Raw genomic sequence first — 22,845 nt, 5'->3', positions numbered from 1 at the left:
ACTTTACAACGCTTTACGACCCGCGTTCAAATCCAGCAGCTGTCTGTAAGGAGTTTGTACGTTCTCCCCGTGTGACTGCGTGGGTTACCCCCAGGTGCTCCGGTTTCCTCCCACATTCCAAAGATGTACGGGTTAGGAAGTTGTGGGCATGCTATGTTGGCGCCGGAAGCGTGGCGACACTTGCGAGCTGCCCCCCAGAACACTCTATGCATTTCACTGTGTGCTTCGATGTACATATGACAAATAAAGAAATCTTATTTTTTTTTGCATAGTGTTCTGGGGGGCAGCCCACAAGTGTCGCCACGCTTCCGGCGCCAACATAGCACGCCCACAACTTCCTAAGCCATACAACTTTGGAATGTGGGAGGAAACCGGAGCACCCGGGGGAAACCCACGCAGTCACAGGGAGAACGTACAAACTCCTCACAGACAGTGGCCAGATTTGAACCCAGGTCGATGGCGCTGTAAAGCGTTGCACTAACACCGCCATCTACCCAACAGTTTGGAATATTGCCCAGCTATGCTCAGATCACAAAAAAGCAGGACATATCCAATCAAGCTAATTATAATAGGGCTCTGATAATCCATTATCTGACTATTTGGAAATCCCAGTAGTTTGGCATCTAGCTCACCAGGTGATGTTTGCCACACTCTGTTTCCATTCACCAGTGCCCTGTTCCCACATACCCTGTCCACTCAATGGTTCCTGTGCTCCCCACCCACTTACCGGGCTGCGATTCCTGTACCCTTTTTCCATTCACTGATGCCCTGGCTCCTGCACTCCCTTTCCATCAACCGAGGCACTGTTTCCCATGCCTCCTTTCCACCCACTGGGGCCCTGGTTCCCCACTACCTTACCACTAACCGGAGCCCTAGTCCCCATGCTCTCCATTCACAGGAGCCCGGTTCCCCAACTCCCATTCCACTCAGCGACGCCCCAGTCAAAGTCGAGTTTATTGTCATACGCACAAGTCCACGTGTGCACACGTGCAATGAAAAGCTTACTCGCAGCAGCATCACAGGCACATAGCATTACATAAGCAGTGTTCACAAGAAAAGCATAAATTAAACATAAATTAATGAAAGGAGCAAATAGGTTAATAGGTAATGCTGTAAATAAGTGGGGGCAGATATTATGGAGATACTAACTGATTCTCAACAAAGAGATATTGCATCGAGAAATTAAAGACTTTCTGAGAAGAACGATTCATCCACGGTGAAGTAAAGAAGTTAAGGATGGTATCAAATTGAAAAAGGCAAATGATTTTGTGAAGATCAGTGGTACATATTGAAGTAAAAAAGTAAAGGACTAAAACAAAATGATGAGGCAGGTAATAGATTATGAGAGTAAGATGATATAAGATGAGATCTCTTTATTAGTCAGTCACATGTACATCGAAGCACACAGTGAAATGCATCCCGTGCATAGAGTGTTCTAGGTGCAGCCGGCAGACAAGCAAGCAATATAAAACAAACATAAATAAGAATTTCTGCAAGTATATTCCAATGTTTAAAGGAGGTTTGGACAGGTACATGCATTGGAAAGGTTTAGAGGGTTATGGGCCAAACACAGGCAAATGGGACTAGCTTAGGTGGGAACCTTGGTCGGCATGGACCAGTTGGGCCAAAGGGCCTGTTTCCATGCTCTATAACCCTATGACTATGACTATTTCCGGTGATCTCTGTCCGCTCACCAGGATCCCACTTTTGCGCTCCCCTTGCACTCACCAAGGCCCCGGTTCCTGCACTATCGTTCGCCGGGGCCCCACTTCCTGCACTTCCCATTCACCCACAGGGGCCCCAATTCCCACACTCCCTTTAAACTCAGCTGGTTCTGTAGGCCATACTCCCTTTCAACTTACTGGAGCCTGATTTCCCACATTCCCTTTAAGCTCATCAGGTTAACTGGAAAAGTTACTATTCTACTGTGTAACATTGAAAACAAAGGGAATTTAAAGTGTGTTGGAGTATTAATAGAATAACATTTGATTGGTTGGGAAATCTGCCAGTGTGGCACCACCAGAGCTCCAAGGGTGGCAGATTAATGGAGTTTTATTGTATGCCCAAAAGACTATTCTCAGTCATCAGCCAAATGTTGGAAGCTGTCGTTGACAGTGCTATAACCTGCTCACCAATGCCCAGTTTGGGTTTCACCAGGATAATTCTGCTCCAGATGTAATCACCAAACATAAACCAAAAGCTGAATTCCAGAGGTGAGGTGAGAGTGATGGCCTTTGACATCAAGGGGAAAGCACTCCAATGGTTGGAGCTGTACCTCACACAAAGTAAAATGGTCGTGGTTATTAGCAGTCCGTCATCTCAGCCACAGGACATCCCTGCAAGAGTTCCTCAGAGCAGTGGCTTAGATCCAACGATCTTTGGCTGCTTCATCGATGACTTTCCTTCCATCATAACATCAAAAGTGGAGGTATTTACTGATGAGAGCACGGTATTCAATTCCATTCACATCTCTTTGGAAGTTGATGCAGCGAATGCCTTCATGTGGCACAATCAGGACTACTTTCACACGTGGATTGATAAGCATCTCCAAACAGAGTCTAACCACCTGCCCTTGATACTCCAAGCCATTAGCATCACCATGTCCCTCATCATCAACAACTTGGACCAGCCAGGTAACTACTGTGGCTACAACAGCAGGTCCAAGGATGGGTATCCTATGCTGGAGTGTTTCTCCTCCTGATACCAAAAGCCTTTCTACCATCTACGAGATATAGTCACTAGTTTAAAACACAGTGATGCTGGAGGAACTCAGCAGGCCAGGCTGAGTTCCTCCAGGCTTTCTATGCCTGACTCTTCGTTGGCTATGTTGAACAGTCTCTGTTCCAAGCCTACTCCAGCCCCATTCCTCAACTCTTTCTCCGCTATATCGACGACTGCATTGGTGCCACCTCTTGTACCCGTGCAGTACTTGACAGTTTCATAAATTTCGCCACTAATTTTCACCCAGCTCTCCAATTCACTTGGATGATCTCTGACACCTCTCTCTCCTTCCTCGATCTTTCCGTCTCCATCTCAGGAGATTCCTTATCCACTGACATCTTCTACAAACCCACTGATGTCCACGGCGACCTCGATTACAGCTCCTCCCACCCTGTCTCTCGCAAGGACATGATCCCTTTTTCTCAATTTCTCCACCTCCGCCGTATCTGCTCCCATGATGAGGGTTTCCACTCCAGGACATTCGAGGTGTCCAACTTCTTTTCTAACCGGGGCTTCCCCCTGACTGTGGTCGAGAGAGCTCGCACCAATATCTCTGCCATTTCCCGCACCTCCGCTCTCACCTCCACCCTCCCAGACCCAACAGGGATAGGGTCCCCCTTGTCCTCACATTTCACCCCACCAGCCTACATATCCAACACATCATTCTCCCCCACTTCCATCAGCTCCAACAAGACCTCACCGCCAAGCACCTGGCCTGCTCAGTTCCTCCAGCATCATCATGTCTTTCATCTAGATTCCAGCATCTGCAGTCTTTTGTTTCTCATAGGCACTCATTTGTTGAAATGCTCTCCACTCAGCTGATTCAGTGCATCTCCAACAATGCACAAGGAGCTTGACACCATCCTGGACAAGGTAACCCACTTAAGTAGTGCCCCATTTGGCACCCTAAATTTGTATTCCCTCTGCCACCAGTGCTTGCAATGTGTATCGTCTACAAAAGGCACTTTTGGTGATAGAATTCATGGGTTTGGGAGCTGCTGTCAGACTAGTGTAAGGGAATACTACAGTGCATTTTATTAATGGTACACTGTAGCCGGTGGCCTAGGCTACTCCAACAACACCTTGTAAACTCATGACCTCTTCCACCAATAGTCACAAGGGCAGCGGGTACATGGAGACACCCCCACTTGTAGTTCCCCTCCAAGTAGCACGGTATCCTGATCTGGGAATAAATGGCTGGTCCTTGATCCTCACTGGGTCTAAATCCAGAGGCCAGCAGGATTCTGGGAACACTTTCACCGGGAGACTTGTAGCCGCTCAAGAAGGGGTCTCACCACCACCTTCTCATAGGTGAACCAGGATGGTTTTGTCAGTGAGGCCCAAAAAATGAATTAAAGGATTATCGCCATTAACATTCTGGAGGCAGCAGATTGGGACTGAGAGTGACTCACTGGTCACCCTGAGTAAAAGGATTGAACACTGCAGGGCCAGCAGAGGGAAACTGAGAGTAACTTGCTGTTCGCCCAAGGTGAAAGGGTTAAACACTCCGGGACCAACAGAGAAGGACTGAGAGTGACTCACTGGTCACCCAAGGTGAAAGGGTTAAACACTCCGGGACCAGCAGAGAGGGACTGAGAATGAGTCACTCGTCACCCAGGGTGAAAGGGTTAAACACTCCGGGACCAGCAGAGAGGGACTGAGAATGAGTCACTCGTCACCCAGGGTGAAAGGGTTAAACACTCCGGGACCAGCAGAGGGACAGAATGAGTCACTCGTCACCCAGGGTGAAAGGGTTAAACACTCCGGGACCAGCAGAGAGGGACTGAGAATGAGTCACTCGTCACCCAGGGTGAAAGGGTTAAACACTCCGGGACCAGCAGAGAGGGGCTGAGAATGAGTCACTCGTCACCCAGGGTGAAAGGGTTAAACACTCCGGGACCAGCAGAGAGGGGCTGAGAGTGACTCACGGGTCACCTGGGGTGAGAGAGCCGTGGCTGGACTGCGCCTGAACGGGGCTGTGAGGCCGTGGAGCCGGTGAGTCCCGGACCGAGTGAGAGGGTGGGAGGAAGCGAGTGCGGATCGGTGGTGATTAAGGGCAGCGGGGAGGGGAGCATGTAGCAAAAATATGGAGATTTGCACGGCGTCTTTGACGCCTTCTGGTCGCCCCGTTGCGTTACACAGAAAGTGCCTTCGAAGTTGAACGACTGTTGTCGTGTCGAAGGTTGTTGCGGGGGGGAGGGGGCTGCGCCGGGAGAGTTTGCAGTCAAGGGACCGTGCAGCAGAGAGGTGCCGGAATCGGGCGGGCAGGGCAGTGAATAGAAGGGTAGCTGGAGGTAGAGAGGGTTGCTCTGAGGATTGGGAATGGCGGGTGCTGAGAGTGGGGGTAGAAGGGATTGTGGGGAAGGAGTGGGTACGGCGTTAGTCTGCTGACTCCGGACAGTGAAGGGAAATGAATGTCGTGGGTGGTGAGAAGGATGTTTTGGGGGAATGATTTTGTTTTGCCCAGCGGTTGCCCTCTCAGTTTTGCTCGCTCATTTACCTAGTAATGCTACTTGACAACTTTCTCCCGCCCAGCTACACCATGTCCCACTTGCAATTAGCTGCCTCCATTCCTTCATTACAAGTAGGTAATGGCATAAGGTGTAGCCTGAGAACAGATGCCTTGATATGATGAAATGCTCTGTCTGGATGGCATGCAGAACAAAGTTTTTCACTGTACCTCAGTACAGGTGACAATAATAAACCAAGTTCTCACATCGCGTGCAGCTGTAGCCAAGTGAGAGGGCAACCGCTGGGCAAAGCAAGATCATCCCCCCCAAAACATGCTCCCCACCACCCGCGAGATTCGTTCCCCTTCACCGTCCCGAGTCAGCAGACTAACAACATACCCACTCCTTCCCCACAATCCCTTCTACCCCTCCTCTCAGGGCATTCCCAATCCTCAGAAGCAGCCCTCCCTCGCCCTCTCTACCTCGAGCTGTGCTTTTCCAATTACTTCCCAATCGCTGATATGGCTTCGGCTGAATCTTCTCCATCTTGATCCCAACCGTGGATTGAAATACCTTACCTGTCTGCTGTCAATTATATATCAGTTGCTCTAAGATACCTGGCCTTGGTACATCAAGGCAACACACACCCCTGACCTCTGGTGATGTCCTGAGTTATCATCTCCCTCCCAATAACTGCAGTTGATCAATTTTCATCTCCCCAAAACCTTTCCCTCCCCTAATCCGTTCCACGGTGTCCCTCGGCACACACAGTCTGCATCTTTATACTTGTATGTTGTACGTGTTGGACAGGACGGGCATCTGCAGGACCTTTCTGTCTAATCAGTTCCACCCCACAGGACTCTGTTGCCTAATTGACTGACAGTCAGACTCACCTGAGTGAGATGAGGGAGAGGGTGTGGGAGTGTACAAGCAAAGACCCTGCCCACCCGGGTCATTCTCTCTTCTCTCCTCTTCCATTGGGTAGAAGATACAGGAGCCTGAGGGCACGTACCACCAGGCTTAAGGACAGCTTCTACCCCACAGTGATAAGACTATTGAACAATGAGATGGACTCTGACCTCATGATCTACCTTCTTGTGACCTTGCACCGTATTGCACTGCACTTTCTCTGTAGCTGTGACACTTTACTCTGTACTGTTGTTTTTACCTGTACTACATCAATGCACTCTGTACTACCTCAATGCAACTGCACTGTATAATGAACTGACCTGTACGGTCGGTATGCAAGACAAGCTTTTCACTGAACCTCGGTACAAGTGACAATAATATACCAATACCAAGGAGATGAAAAAAGAGGGGGAGAGCATGTGAGAGGCAAGGCTGAAGAGAAGCAGAGTGCAGGTGTGCATGGGAAAGGTGGTGGACAGGCAGAGGGGAAGGAGGGATGTGCACAAAATGGGGCGGAGGGTGAGAGGGAATGCGTGTGTGTGTGCGTGCGTGTGTGTGAGGGGGGTACAAGGAATAAGTGAATGTCGGTGTGTAAGGAGGGAGTGAGTGCGCGCACATGTTGGGAGGAAGGAGAGAGGGGAACAGAAAGGCAATATGTGACGGGGGAAGGAGCAATAGAGAAATGGAGCGTGCCCGGGGAAGAAGGAAAGGCAGTGCAGCTGTGCATGTGAGAGGGCGACAGGCCACCTGCACACCTGCTCAAGTTGAGGGAGGGAGAGAGGGGAGTGGGCACACGTGGCAGGCGAAGGAGGGACAGGGGAGAGCAACTGCCTGTAATGGGGGAAGGGGGAGGAGTGAGTGCACACAATGGAGGAAGTGTTGGGCAGGCACGGTAGTGCAGCGGTTAGCGCGATGCTATTACAGCGCCGGCGACCCGGGTTCAATTCCGGCCGCCGTCTGTGAGGAGTTTGTACGTTCTCCCCGTGAGTCTGCGTGGGTTTCCTCCGGGTGCTCCGGTCTCCTCCCACATTCCAAAGACGTACGGGTTAGGAAGTTTGTGGGCGTGCTATGTTGGCGCCGGAAGCGTGGCGACACTTGCGGGCTGCCCCCAGAACACTCTACGCAAAAGATGTATCTCACTGTGTGTTTCGATGTATGTGTGACTAATAAAGAGATCTTATAAAGGGGGGGGCAAGGGCACACAATGGGGGGAGAGGAGGAGGGAGGGAGCAGTGAGAGCACATGATGGGAGAGGGCTAGCAAGCGCATATGACAAGGATGGAGGGGGAGTGCACACAATATTGAAAAAGGGGGAGCGAGGGGGAAGAGGGCACACAATGGGGAAAGGAGGGAGGGGGAAAGGACATGTGATGGAGTAAGTCGAGGATGCACATGCAGGAAGGGAGAGAGGGCTGGTGGAATGTAAATTCTGTCAACAATTTGGAAACAGCAACTAGTCCAGCAATAGCCACAGAAACTGCTGCCTTGTTGTAAAAACCCATCTAGTTCACTAATGTCCAACAGGAGATGAAATCTGCCATGTCCACCTGGTGTAGCCCTCGCACAACTCCTGGCACACCCCATGTTGTTGACTCTGAAATGGCCTAGGAGAACTAATCAGTTGTAGGTGTCTTATGCCATCTTCCCCAATACTGGCCTTTGAAAACTGAATCGTAAAACATCTCTGCGAGTGTAGAGTGAGAGAATGAGGGAAAGGCGAGAGCTGGCAGGCACAGCCACAAAGGGAAAGAAAAGGGTTATGGGGCAATCATGGGAGAGAGTGATCGTACAAGAGGATGGAAGGAGAGAGAGCACATGCGTGTGAGTGGGAGTGGGGGAAGCACGTGTGTGAGCAGGAGAGGGGGGAGAGAAAATACATGCTAAATGTGTGCTAGACACTGATACAGTTTAAGGTGGTTTGCAGGACCCATATGTCTAAGGACAAGTTAGCCCGTTTTTATCACCATATAAATCCTATATGTGACAAATGTAATTCGGAGGTGGCTTCCCTGACACATATGTTTTGGTCCTGCCCTCTTTTGGAAAAATATTGGAAAGACATTTTTAATATTATTTCAACTGTATTGAATTTGATCCACAACCTCATCCTATTACTGCAATTTTTGGGTTACCAATGATGGATTCTGGCCACTTATCTGCTTCAGTTTGTCGTATGATTGCTTTTGTTACATTAATGGCCAAGAGATCCACTTTATTTAAATGGAAGGACCCTATACCTTCTACCACACTTCAATGGTTTTCTCAAACTATAACATGTTTAAACTTAGAAAAAATTAGGAGTGATAACTGTTGATCCTTCGCTTAAATTTGAGGAAGTCTGGAGTCCATTTATTCAGTATTTCCATATGCTATAACCAGACCTTTTTTGAATCCCTTTCAATAACCTTTGAATATAGAGGAGCGGAGCTAACGACATAATTTTTTTTAACTGAAGAAATATCAGTCCAGCTTTTTTTTTGAAGTTTTTGGTTTAATTTTGTTTATTATTATTTTTTCTAATTTGGGGGTTCTCTTTTCATATAATTAAATTTCTTTTCAAATTCTTTTTTATCATGTTCACTTAGTAAGAGATTGGGAGGTTCAGATTATATATTTTACTCCCCATTATCATTGTTATCCCGATCTCTTCGTACTATATGTATAATCACTAATGTTATGTATATTAATTTGAAATTAATTTGAAACTTAATAAAAAGATTGAAGCAGGTGGTGGGGGAGGAGGGATGGGTTATACCTGCATGGAAAAGAAAGAGGGAGAGGTGGAGTGTGCACTTGTAGTAAAATGGAAGGAGCGAAGGATAGTGCATGCAAGGAGAAAGAACAAACGTAGAACCCATGTTCACGAGAGGGGAAAGAAACGAAGAGCACAGGCCCACATTTAGGGAGGGGTGCGTCTAACGCACATGAGAGAGGCCGCAAACGTGCGTACGGGGGAAGGAGGGAGTTTGTACACGAGGGAGGGGATAGGGAGGTGTGGGTTAGAGGGATTAAATTAAATTTTTTTTAAATTAAATTTAATTTACAGCGTGGTAACAGGCCCTTTCGGCCCAACGAGTCTGCGCCGCCCATTTTAAACCCCAAATTAACCTACCCATTCGTCTTTAGAACGTGGGAGGAAACCCACGCAGACACGGGAGAACGTACAAACTCCTTACAGACAGCGACGGGAATCGAACCCCGATCGCCGGCGCTGTAATAGCGTCGCGCTAACCGCTACGCTACCGTGCCGCCCACAGGAAGGGGATTGCTGATGCGTGTGAGGGAGAGGAGAAGTGTCAAAAGAACGAGCTGTTTGAGGAACTCAGCGGGTCAGGCCCCATCTGTGGAGGGAAATGGGCAGTCAATGTTTTGGGTCGAGACCTTGCATCTGGACTAGAAGTTAAGAGGGGAGAGAGCCAGTGTAAATAGGTGAGGGGGAGGGTGGAGCATGAGCTGGCAAGCGATAGGTGGGTCCAGGTTGATTGGCAAATGGAATCGGTGGGGAGGGAAGGGTGGAGATAGTGACAGAAGCTGGGAGGTGATAGATGGAGGCAACAAAGGGCTGCAGATGATGGACTCTGACAGGAGAGGAAGGTGGGGCAGGGTTGTAGACTATCCAGGCGGAACGTGAGGTGCTGTTCCTCTAGTTTGCGTTTGGCCTCGCCCTGGCAGTGGAGCATTCAGAGGGCAGACATCGGTGTGGGAATGGGAATTAAAATGGCTAGCAACCTGGAGCTCTGGAAGGCCACGGCAGATGGAGCACAGGTGCTCGGCAAAGTGGTCGCCTAGTCTGTGTTTGCCCTCACCAATGTAGAGGAAGTTGCATCAGGAGCGTTCAATGCGACAGGCGAGGTTGGAGGAGGTGCACATGAATCTGTATAACCTGGAAGGGCTGCTTAGGTCCCTGGATGGTGGTGAGGGAGGAGGTGTAAGGGCAGGTGTTGCACCTCCTATGGTTGCCAGGGGACAGAGGGGTGGGTGGGTGAGGAAGTAGGAGAGAACCAGGGAGTCACGGAGAGAGTGATCTCTGCGGAAAGCTGAAAGGAGTGGGGAAGGAGAGATGTGACTGATGGTTGGATCCTGTTGCAGTTGGTGGAAATGTCGAAGAATGATGCGTTGGATGCAGAGGCTGGTAGGGTAGAAGGTGAGGACCAAGGGAACTCTATCCCTGTTTTGCTTGGGAGGAGGTGGGGAGAGATCAGAAGTGCGGGAAATGGGGAAGCTGTGGGTGAGAGCTTCCTCAACCACAGTAGAGCGGAAGCCACATTTAGATAAGATATCTTTGTCAGTCACATGTACATCAAAACGCACAGTGAAATACATCTTTTGCGTAGAGTGTTCCGGGGGCAGCCCGCAAGTGTCGCCACGCTTCCGGTGCCAACGTAGCACGCCCACAACTTCCTAACCTGTACGTCTTTGGAATGTGGGAGAGAACCGTGCCTGAAAGAGGAGGACATTTTGGGTGTCCTGGAACAGAAAGCCTCGCCTTGAGGACAGGTACAGCGGAGACGGAGAGGCTGAGAGAAAGGGATGACATCCTTGCAAGGGACAGGGTGGGAGGAGGTGTAGCTTTGGGAGTCAGTGGGTTGACGGTAAATATCAGTGGATGGTTTGTCTTCTGAGATGGGAGACAGATCAAGAAAAGGGACAAAGGTGTCAGAAGTGGTCCAAATGAATTTGAGGGCAGGGTGGAAGTTGCTGGCATAGTTGACTAAATTGATAAGTTCTGCACGTGCATTTACAGTTAAAACGGCATGGATGGAGAAGGGTAATGTGCTTGTAAGCAGGAAGAACGTGATTGAGAATGAGTGAGTGGGTGCATGCTGGAGGGGGGGGTGTGTGTGTGTATATAAAGGGGTTGGTGGTTGCGTGAACAATTGATAGAACAGTTTTTACCTGTACTAACCCAATGTAACTGCACTGTGTAATGAATTGACCTGTAAGATCGGTATGCAAGACAAGTTTTCCACTGTACCTCGGTACAAGTGACAATAATAAACCAATACCAATACTTGCTGCTGTGAGGAGAACAAGGGAGTAGGTGAAGGGGACGTATGGGCAAGGGGAAAGAGGGCGGGCGTTTGAGCAGGAGAGGAAGGAGGGAGCATAACAGTGCTTGCCAAGGGCATGGAGGGAGTAAGAGAGATCTCCTGAGAAGCAAGTACTGGCTTTATTGCACGTGTGAGGTGATGGGCAGAGGTGTATACAACACTGTGAGGTGGAGGAAGACGGGTGCACGATGCAACGTGCTGTGGAAAGGTGGGCGGAACGGGTACGCGGCTGTCTCCAAGTGGATGGATGGAATGCAAATGCGCGCACGAGGCGAGGGAAACGGAGCGCACTGCTGTAGACGAAGTGGGGAGTGCGCATGGTCCGGTGGGCTGAGGGAGCAGGTATATCTTGAAAGAAGGTAGTGAAAGGTATTGAAGGGGTTATGTATGTGGGGGGGGGGCAGAAACTCGAGGGGAAAGGATATGGAGGATGTAGATGTGCATGTGAGAAGATGGAGGGTGAGGGGGAGAGGCAGAGCATGTGTACACGGCAAAAGGAGAGGGGAAAGTGCAAAGCAGGAGGGAGGGTGCATGTGTTGGAGTGGGGGGGAGAGAGAGGGTGTGTGCACACTGGAGAGTGGTGAAAGGGAGAAAGAGTGCGTACGCATGTGATAGGAAGCAGAGAGGTGGCGCGTAGGGGAACGGAAAGGAATGCTTTTCTACTTTTCGTGATATTTATTAATGACTTGGATGAGGGGGTAGAAGGGTGGGTTAGCAAGTTTGCAGATGACACAAAGGTTGGTGGTGTTGTGGATAGTGTGGAGGGCTGTCAAAGCTTGCAGAGGGACATTGATAGGATGCAGAGCTGGGCTGAGAAGTGGCAGACTGAGTTCAATCCAAAAGAAGTGTGAGGTGGTACACTTTGGAAGGACAAACTCCAAGACGGAGTACAAGGTTAATGGCAGGATTCTGGACAGTGTGGAGGAGCAGAGGGATCTGGGGGTTCATATCCACAGATCACTGGAAGTTGCCTCACAGGTGGATAGGGTAGTTAAGAAAGCTTATGGGATGTTGGCTTTCAGAAGTCGTGGGATCGAGTTTAAGAGCCGCGAGGTAATGATGCAGCTCTACAAAACTCTGGTTAGGCCACACTTGGAGTACTGTGTCCAGTTCTGGTCACCTCATTATAGGAAAGATGTGGAAGCATTGGAAAGGGTGCAGAGGAGACTTACAGGATGCTGCCTGGATTGGAGAAGATGGATTATGAGGAGAGACCAAGGGAGCTAGGGCTTTACTCTTTGGAGAGAAGGAGGATGAGGGGAGACATGATAGAGGTGTACAAAATATTAAGAGGAATAGATAGAGTGGACAGCCAGCGCCTCTTTCCCAGGCCACCAATGCTCAATACAAGAGGGCATGGCTTTAAAGTAACGGGTGGGAAGTTCAAGGGAGATATCAGAGGGAGGTTTTTTACCCAGAGAGTTATTGGGGCATGGAATGCACTGCCTGGGGCAGTGGTGGAGGCCGATACGTTGGTTGAGTTCAAGAGATTGCTAGATAAGCATATGGAGGAACTTAAAATAGGGGGATATGTGGAAGGGGTTAGATAGCCTTCGGCGTGGTTTAAAAGTTGGCACAACATGGTGGGCCGAAGGGCCTGTATTGTGCTCTATTGTTCTATGGTTCTAATACCTCAGAGGGAAAGAGGAAGAGAAGGAGTGCACGTGGATGCAAAGGAGGATGAAGAGGGTGTGTATACGGGGGTAGGGGGGAGACTTGTGTGTAAGACGATGGAGGGGGACGCGGTCACACACAGGAGCGGAGAGGGGGAGAAGCAGAAATGTGGTAGAGAAAGTGCCACGTGAGGGGAAGGATGCAGAGGGAGTGTGTGCTGCGCGAGGGGGAGGGGCGTGGAGGGAGAGAGGGCATTGTGCAAGTGCAGGGGAAAAGCCAAATGTGCGTGCACAGGAGAGGGGGCGAAGGTATTGGTTTATTATTGTCACTTGTGCCGAGGTACAGTGGAAAACTTGTCTTGCAAACCGATCGTACAGGTCAATTCATTTATACAGTGCAGTTACATTGGGTTAATACAGTGCATTGCGTTAGTAGAGTGCGTTGACATAGTACAGGTTAAAAACAGTAACAGTACAGAGTAAAGTGTCACAGCTACAGAGGAAGTGCAGTGCGATAAGGTGCAAGGTCGCAAGGTAGATCGTGAGGTCAGAGTCCATCAAGCGCCTGGACACGAGTAAGAGGAAGGGAGATGGTCTGTGCCTGTGTGTTAAAGGCAGTGGAGAGGAGAGACAGAGCACGCTTAAGCATGCAAAGGGAAACGGGGGGGGGGGGGGGGGGAGCGAGAGAGAGAGGGAGATGCCATGTGCACGTAAAGGGAGGGAGTGGGAAAAGAGGGAAGGTCCATGTTGACGTGCAAAGGGGAAGGAGGGAGGGGAGAGAAGAGATTGTACGTGTGAATGGCAGGGCAAGGGGAGGGGGGGGGTTTGTGTGCTGATGCAAGGAAGAGTAGAGTGCATGCCTGTTTGCAAGTGGAAGCAGGAAGGGAATAGAAATGGTACACACACAAGAGGAAGGAGAGGTGGGCATGCAAGAGGTGAGGGGAGGGAGTAACGTGAGCACACTGGGGGAAGGTTGAAGAGGTTGTGCTTTGATAAATCCGATTGCTGCACTCGACTGTTTCCCTCTGGCGTTTATCGGGGGTGGAGCTTCCCCGCGCACTAGGCCAGGCTGAGAACAAGTAGTCTTTTATGCTGTGGCTTGGTGGAGTGTGCGACAGATGGCCGCTGTCTATTTGCATGCGGTGTCTTCGTACAGAGGATCCATTCACCACTCTTAGCTGCTGCTGTGTGGGCACCAAGCAGCTGCTCAGCACAAAGCTGAGAGCAGATTTGCTGTTCAGTTGTGGGGAGGGGAGGGTGCGATGAACTATGCTCGGCATTGTAACTCTTGGAGATCTGAGGAGCATTCCTCAATAGCTGGACAAGGAGAGCGGCCCCAGAGGAGTTTAAACACAATAGGTAGAGACTGGTTTTCGGTACTCTTGTGGGGTGTGAGGTTGGGGAAGAGTATTGGAGGCTTGTTGTCTGGATAATTTTGTCATCCGAGGCTAACTTTTAGTCGTGGTCTTTGTTATCTCCAGTATTTTTGGCCTTTGCTGATCCCTTGCCCTGATCCTGCAGCAGAACCTCTCGCCACCTCAGTCTAAGACTCGGCTGCCGGTATTTAAGACCGGTATCACTGCCCCCTCTTCCCCATCGCCATCATATCATCTTCAGTGGTTAATCTATCTCACTCGCACTAAGTTGAACTGCGGGTAAAGACTGGTAGATGGTTAGGTCTGTTGAATATAAAAGTGGCATTTAATCCGTAATGCGTGTGGGCAGATGTAACAAGGGAGAATACCATAAGTGGGAGGAACAGTATGTTTATCTGCATGAGGGTCATACCTCAGTGAATAAAGTGGTTATATAAAGGGCAGCATATAGGATGCAAAGTCAAAGTTGAGTTTATTGTCGTGTGAACAAGTACAGGTGCAATGAAAAACTTACTTGCAGCAGCATCACAGGCAAATAGCATTAGATACACAACATTCACAAGAAGAACATAAATTGTACACAATTTTTAGAAGAAAAAACATGATTATAAGGAATACAAAAGTCCATTGTATTGCAAACTGGTCACAGTGTTGCTATACTGAGGTAGTGATTAGGGTTGTGCCGGTTGGTTCAAGAGATGGATGGTTGAAGGGAAGTAGCTGTTCTTGAACCTGGTGGTGTGGGACTTCAGGCTTCTGTACCTCCTGACCGATGGTGGCAGCGAGAAGATGGCATGGCCCAAATCATAATCACTCTGCATAGAGGGATTTTCTCACATTTCACCCCTCTCCCTCAATACCTTTTGCCCATCACCTTAAATGTAAGCCCCTTGGTTCTTGAACCATCTCCTAATGAAAACAACACACACAAAGTCCTGTTGAAGGGTCTTGGCCCGAAACATCAACTGTTCATTTCCCTCCGCGGATGCTGCCTGACCTGCTGAGTCCCTCCAGCATTTCGTGTGCGTTACTCCAGATTTCCAGCATCTGCAGTCTCTCTTGTGTCTCCTAATGAGAACAGTTTCCTTCCATTTACCATATCTAAACTAATCCTGATCGTGTATACGTCTTTCAAATCCCCTGTCAATCTTCTTTGCTCCAAAAAAGAACACCACCATCTTCTGTTTAACCTTGTAGCTGAAATCCCTCATTGTTATAACTCTTCCGGGTTACCTCTTCTGCACCCTGTCTAGGATCTGAACTAATTGTCACCCAAGCAGTGGTTTATACAGGTGCGATATAACCTCCCTGCTTCTTGTACTCTACACCTTCATGAAATACAGGATCTGATGGCTTTGCTAACTGCCCTCTCAAAATGTTCTTCCACAGGTTTATGTACGTTTGCACCCAGCTCTTCTTTTTCCCTCTGTTCCAGCATTCTGTGTAGAACTGTGCCATTTACCCTTCATTGCATGTTTTTCAACAAAAATATCAGTTCTCACTTGTATGTGTTTGCTTGTTTCTGACACTTCCTCGGCCAATCTGCTAGCCTACCTTTTTCCTCCTTCCTGACAGCGCCCCTGTTTGAAACTTTGCTCTTCGCACCCTGTATCTAAGTGGTCACACAACTGGTCCAAGGGAACACCCTTGTCTGTTAGGCTGAAAACAACTCTTTACCATGCATGATTCTTTGTTATCTGTCCCCGAGCTAATGTCTTATCCATATTACCACTGACTCTTCTTTAAAGGGCTTCCATTTTGCTAACCAGCCTTTCACGTGGGACTTTTTCTGAAATTCTTATACATATGGAAGTTATCTGTCGAATTCCCTTCAACCTTTCCCATTATCTCATTGAAAGAGTCAACCATGTTAGGGCTCTTATGATTTTCCTTTAACAAATCTGCGTTGGCTCTCCTTCATCAACTCAAACTTCTCCAAATGGCCATTAATTACCTCCCCCCCGATTATTGTTTCTAAAAGTTTCCCCACCACTGAGGTTAACTTGACTCCCGTAAAGTTGCCTGGCAAGTCCTTCTCCTACTTTTTGACAACAATGTAACGTATGCCCTCTTCCACCTCCCCCTGTGTCTAGGGACGGATGGAAGATTATGGCAAACCCTCTTGCAATCTCCTGAACTAGGTGAGTGGTTTACTTTAAGGTCGGCAGCCTTTCAGGAACCTCCTTTCACTCCTCCTGTTATCTCTACTCCCACCCACTGAGATTTTGACAGAATCCTCTTCCTTGATAAAGATGGAAACAATGTAGTCACTTTGCATTACATCTGCTTTTATGCATGGTTCTACCACCTTGTTCTCTTACAGACCTCTTCTTGCTAGCCACCACTATTCACAAGCCTACAAAGAATTTTTGCAATCTGTTATTAACTGCCATCCTCCTCTCATGTTCTCCCTGCTCATGTTATTTTACTTTACACATCAGCTTATTTTATTCAGCCTGGTTCTCACTTGAAATCCTTCAGTTGACGTGCACCACACGCCCACTTTGTTTTATCATCTTCATTGTCATCTAGAGAACTCTGGTTTTGGTTGCATACTTCTTTTTCTCTTGTCGAACAGAGTTGTAGCATTCTTAGTCGGAAGATGATGTGCTGTTCCCTCCGGCTTACATTGGGCATTGTGGGGGCAATATGGAGAGGTCGAAGACAGAGGTCACATTGGGAGTGAGATGGAGAATTAAAGTGACAGGTGACTTGCAGTAAAGAGTATCTGGGACATCTCTTTAAAGACCTCCCATCATTCTGTTGCACTTTTACCTGTCATTTTTTGGCTCCACTTTACACAGGACAGATCCCCCTCATGCCATTGAAGTTAGCTCTTCAATTAAGAAATTCTACTTTAGTTTACTCTTCCCGTTCATTAAACTAAACCTTACAATCTAGCAGTCAATGTGTCCCAAGTATATTCCATTGATACTTGTCCATTTACTCCATCTCATTCCCCAGGACCTGGCCAAGCAATGCCACCTTCTGCATTAAGTAAAAGCTGGCTGACCATGGAAGTTCTCCTGTACATATTTCAGAAAGTCCTCCCCGTCTTTGCATCTTACTGCAAGTCACCTGTCACTTTAATTCTCCATCTCACTCCCAATGTGACCTCTGTCTTCAACCTCTCCACATTGCCCCCACAATGCCCAATGTAAGCTGGAGGGAACAGCACATCATCTTCCGACTAAGAACACTACAACTCTGTTGAACAATTTCAGGTAACCTCCCCAGCCACAGCCGAGGCTGCACCTATTTCAATTTGTTACGTTTCGAATAGTTTCCTTATCACTTTTTCCGCTACTGCTAGTTTTCAAAGTAATTGTTCTTTTGACAGTTTTGATCTGCATCCCATCATAGACACACTTTCTGACCTCACTATATTCCCACCCCCACTCCCTCCCTTTCTGCAGCTTATAAAGACTCTGTTTCTCTACATGCTCAATGCTTTCAGCTTGTTTTGAATTATTTCTATCAGTCTTGGGGTAATTGACCTCAGTGCGATTGTGAATATCAGGACCAGCGATCATCAGTGGATGAAATAAAATCAATTCCTAGAATTTTTAAAGCAGACAGTTAACCTCTCTTTGATAACTTGGCTGGAACTCACTCCAGTAGGTACTGACTGTCTCTCTGTCTGCCGCAGGCAGAGATTCAGGAGTGAATGCAAATGTTTCCACTCTAATCCTTCAGTATCTACTGGAAGTTTTGTATTAATACTGAAAGCAGTGCCATATTCACCAGGATAAGTTAATTGTAAGTTGTACATTATACAACTTAGAGTTCCATGCTACAGCTTTGTGTGGAAGCTAAGGGTGGTGGTAACTCCATGTTAGTGAGCATTACATCTGCGGAGACGCTGATTCAGGATGTCAGTTACAATCCTCCTCGGTTCACACAAGCAGTTTACAGTATTAATATTAATGAAGATGCAACAGCTAAGATAACAACGTTTTCAGCAATACACTGAAACAGGATACATGAGAACGCATACTTGGATTACAATATTGAAGGAAATGAACAAAATAGATTTCACATTGATAATGATATGTTTCGTGCAGTAGGCAACCCGGTATTAACACATGTATTAGACAAAGAATTTACTAACTGTTTAGTTGTGTGTAGTTCTGATTGAGCAACCTTGCCACTTAATTCACCCACAATGTTAGCAATGACGGTGTTTGACATCAGTAACAATCCTCCAGTTTTCAAGAGCTTTGTGCCATATTGAAGTCTGAGAAAAGTACAGCCTGTGATTGTGATCAGCGGTGAAATGCAGTGTAACTTGTGGAAGGGCATGGAAAGCCTGGTGGTCTGTGTCGGGACCCAACAATGTAGTCAGAGCAGACAGAATGTCCTGTTTGGAGTCTCCCAAGTGATGGGAGCTAAATTTAAGAACGTGGCTTGAGGGTTGTAATTATAATCTCCTAGGAAAGAAACAATATTGGGACAAGAAAGAACTGTACCATTGGCATTGCTTCTACTTGATCAAGGCAGGGGTTAGGGCTTGGGGTGAAAAATACAAATGAGCTACTCACGAGGACTCCAGGCTGGTTGGAACGTGGGGAAGGCACAGCGCAAAAGGGCAGCATTAATTGTCTGTGTTCCTTGTGGATTCCAGCTTACCCTAGCTCTGTCCCACCACAAAACTTCCAGCTCTGGCTTCCCTTTTCCCCCTCTCTGTTCCCCATCACTTACCAGAATGTACATATCCTAATAGAGAAAACCACAGATGCAGGTAAAAATGGGGGGGAAAAAAAAGTGATAGCACGATAGCATAGCGGTTAGTGTAACACTTTACAGCGCCAGTGACCCGGGTTCAAATCTGGCCGCTGTCTGAGGAGTTTGTACGTTCTCCCCCGTGTCTGCGTGGGTTTCCTCCGGGTGCTCCGGTTTCCTCCCACATTCCAAAGACGTACGGGTTAGGAAGTTGTGGGCGCGCTACGTTGGCGCCGGAAGCGTGGCGACACTTGCGGGCTGCCCCCCCAGAACACTACACAAAAAAAGATGTATTTCACTCTGTGTTTCGATGTACGTGTGACTAGTAAAGATAAAGATATCATAGCGGTAAAATGGGAGTAAAGTAAAAAGTTTCATCAAATTTAACCCCACAATATTGGGAAAATGAGTTCAGAAATGAAACAGGCTCTCAAAAAAAATACAAATATTGTACATGAAAGTAAGGAATTGGCATATTGAATGATTAAAACCCAGTAAGATGCAGATGGTGTAAAACTGAAAGAAAAGCAGAAAATGCTGGAAACGCTCATCAGGTCAGCCAGCATGTGGAACATAGAACAGCACAGGAACAGGTCCTTCGGCCCACACTATCTGTGGAAAGAGAAACCAAGTTAACATTTTGCATCCCAGACCCTCCATCAGAACTGGGAAAGTAACGTCTCTGACAAAGTGAGATGAGGGTTGCCCAGTGGTCTCGCTGTTCACGGAGCCGTCGGATTGATGTGTTAATGCGAACGGTTAGAGAAAGAGGAAACAAAGAGGTATATTACAGCCGTGACACAAGAGTCTCTGTAGATACTGGAATCTGGAGCAACACCCACAAAATGCTGGAGGAACATGGCTTGGGGGGTTGTAACTATAATCTCTGGATTATTATTCAAGTAAATTGTTGCAGGAATATGCAGCACATGGCTGAAGAAATATTGTGGGGGAGAAAGAGGGTTTTTAATCGCCTAGGAAACGAACAATATTAGGACAGGAAGCAACTGTACCATTGGCATTGATTCTACTTGATCAAGGCAGGGATTAGGGCCTGGGGTGAAAAATACGAATGAGCTACTCACGAGGACTCCAGGCTGGTTGGAATGTGGGGAAGGCACAGTGCAAAAGAGCAGCATTAATTGTCTGTATTCAACAGCCAAGTCCATAGTTCCCTCAAAGTCGCCACGCAAGTTGATATGGTTGTTAAGAAGGCGAATGGCCTGTTGGCCTTCATTAGGCGGGGGACTGAGACCAAGAGCCATGAGGTAATGTTGTAAAACCCTGGTTAGACCACACTTAAAGAATATTGTGTTCAGTTCTAGTTGCCTCACTGTAGGAAGGATGTGGAAGCTTTAGAGAGGGTGCAGAGGAGATTTACCAGGATGCTACCCGGATTGGAGAGCATGTCTTATGAGGATAGGTTGAGCGAGCGAGGGCTTTTCTCTTTGGAGAGGAGGAGGAGGAGAAGTGACCTGATAGAGGTGTACAAGATGATAAGAGGCATAGATCGAGTGGACAGTCAGAGACTTTTTCGCAGGGCGGAACTGGCTAACACAAGGGGGCATAATTTTAAGGTGATTGGTGGAAAGTACAGGGGGGATATCAGAGGTAAGTTTTTTTTACACAGAGTGTTGGGTGTGTTGAACGTGCTGCCAGGGGTGCAGGTAGAGGCAGATACATTAGGGCCATTTAAGAGACTCTTAGGCACGTGGATGATAGAAAAATAGAGGAGAATGTGGAAGGGTTAGATTGATCTTAGAGTAGGCTAAAAGGTTGGCACCACACCGTGGGCCGAAGGGCCTTTACTGTGCTGTAATGTTCTATGTTCTAACTCAGCAGGTCAGGCAGCATCCATGGAGGGAAATAAACAGTTGATGTTTTGGGCCGAGGCCCTTCATCAGGACTGGAAAGGAAGGGGCAGAAGCCAGAATAAGAAGGTGGGGGGAGGGGGAGGAGCACAGGCTGCAGGTGAGAGGGGAGAAGGTAGGTGGGTGGGGGAGGGAGGATGAAAGCGAGAGATGTGAGAAGCTGAGAGGTGATGGGTAGAAGAGGCAAAGGGCTGAAGGAGGAGGAATTTGGTAGGAGGGGGCAGTGGACCATGGAATAAAGGGAAGGAGGTGGGGAATAGAGGGGCAGGTCATGAGGGCAGGGGAGGGGAAAGAGATGGGGTGAGGGGGCCACAGGAATGAGGGAAGATGGGGGTGGGGGGGAGAGGCGAGGGGTTACCAGAAGTTAGAGAAATCGATGTTGAGGTGGTCAGGTTGGACACTATGTGGGGACAAGAGACATTGATGTTGCAGCCCTCACCCGCATCTTCTCCATTTCCCATGCATCTGGCCTCACCCCATTCCCCCCCCCCCCACCCCTGATGTAACAGGGAGAGGATTCCCCTTGTCCTCACCTACCACCCCACGAGCATCCGCATCCAACACATTCTCTGCAACTTCCGCCACCTCCAATGGGATCCCACCACCAGGCACATCTTCCCCACCCTCCCCCCTCCCCCCGCCACTTTCCGCAGGGATCGCTCGCTCCGCAACTCCCTCGTCCACTCGTCGCTCCCCACCGATGACCCTCCCGGCACTTATCCCTGCAACCGTGCAAAGTGCTACACCTGTCCCTACACCACCTCCCTCACCACCATTCAGGGCCTTAGACAGTCCTTCCAGGTGAGGTAGCACTTCACCTGTGAGCCCAAGGGTGTCATTTATTGCTCCCGGTGCGGCCTCGTCTGCATTGGTGAGACCCGACACAGATTGGGTGACTGCCTCATCAGGCACCTTCGCTCCGTCCGCCGCAAAAGCAATGATCTCCCGGTGGCCAGCCACTTCAATTCCACATCCCACTCCCACACTGACATGTCAATCCATGGCCTCCTCTACTCCCACGTTGAGGCCAGACACAGGTTGGAGGAACAACACCTCATATTCCACCTTGTTAGTCTCCAACCTGATGGGCTCAACATCAATTTCCCCAACTTCTGGTAACCCCTCCCCTTTTCTCCCCCGTCCCTTTTGTCTTCCCTCATTCCTGTGGCCCCCGTCACCCCTTCTCTTTCCTCTCCCCTGCCCTCATGACTCGTCCATCTATTCCCCACCTCCTTCCCTTTATTCCATGGTCCACTGCCCTCTCCTACTGGATTCCTCCTCCTTCAGCCCTTTGCCTCTTCTACCTATCACCTCTCAGCTTCTCACATCCCTTTCATCCTCCCTCCCCCACCCACCTACCTTCCCCCTCTCACCTGGACTCACCTATCACCTGCAGCCTGTGCTCCTCCTGCTCCCCCCACCTTCTTATTCTGGCTTCTGCCCCCTTCCTTTCCAGTCCTGATGAAGGGTCTCGGCCTGAAACGTCGACTGTCTATTTCCCTCCACAGATGCTGCCCGACCTGCTGAGTTCCTCCAGCATCTTGTGTGTGTTACTCCTTTGTTAAAGACAAAGTGTGGGTCAGAGCTGTTGCTAAAACCTGAAACCAAAAGAGGGCTGAAGTGCCCAGCAAATCTTGATTGTTTGAACTGCCCAGTAGTACAAACTGTTGAGTACATTCCCTCAAGGTTTATACCATTTGGTTCGTCTTGCCTCTCTGTCTTCCTACCATAAGTGTCCTTGTACAGATTTTTGTCAGAGGTAGCTGCCTCGTGGGTGGATGTTTCATGTGTGGTCCCAACATTTCCTGTCGTCCTCAGTGCTTATTACATTCCAGACTCTTGTGTCATCCACAGACTTTGTTGACTTGACACAGAGCATAATTTCAATATACAGCAGAAAGGGCAGAAGTCCTAATTCCAATGCTTCCTGAACCTTGCCATGTTCGACCTGATAAATAATTCTCCAACACTGCTCTCATTTCAGTCCCTTAACCAATTTCTGTATCCAAGTTACACCATTGACCCCATCTGTGTTAGTTGCTTGTCCCTTTTGGCTGTGAGTTTTGTTACCGGATGTGATATCCAGTGTTGTCAGTCAGCAATCTGGTGGGATTCTTTTGTTCCCCCTCGGA

At 48.5% G+C, this 22,845-nt stretch overlaps 1 protein-coding gene across 8 annotated transcripts in view; it reads left to right on the top strand.

The window, feature by feature from the left end:
• pacsin3 (protein kinase C and casein kinase substrate in neurons 3) overlaps positions 1–22,845 on the top strand; it is a 79,531-nt gene that overhangs the window by 5,342 nt on the left and 51,344 nt on the right. For 2 of the 8 annotated variants that reach the window (XM_052029097.1, XM_052029098.1), the window contains exon 1: positions 4,538–4,716. The exons of 1 other annotated variant lie outside the window; for it this stretch is intronic. The gene's annotated coding sequence lies outside the window, so the exon portion shown is untranslated. Of the gene's footprint in view, positions 1–4,535; positions 4,717–13,626; positions 13,680–13,904; positions 14,104–16,212; positions 16,262–22,845 lie in introns of those variants that run through there. 5 more of the 8 variants (XM_052029090.1, XM_052029089.1, XM_052029096.1 and 2 more) reach the window with 5 other exon arrangements.

Source organism: Pristis pectinata, chromosome 14 (assembly GCF_009764475.1).
Source record: "Pristis pectinata isolate sPriPec2 chromosome 14, sPriPec2.1.pri, whole genome shotgun sequence".
Classification (NCBI taxonomy): Eukaryota; Metazoa; Chordata; class Chondrichthyes; order Rhinopristiformes; family Pristidae; genus Pristis; species Pristis pectinata.
This window is presented reverse-complemented; position numbering and strand designations above follow the sequence as displayed.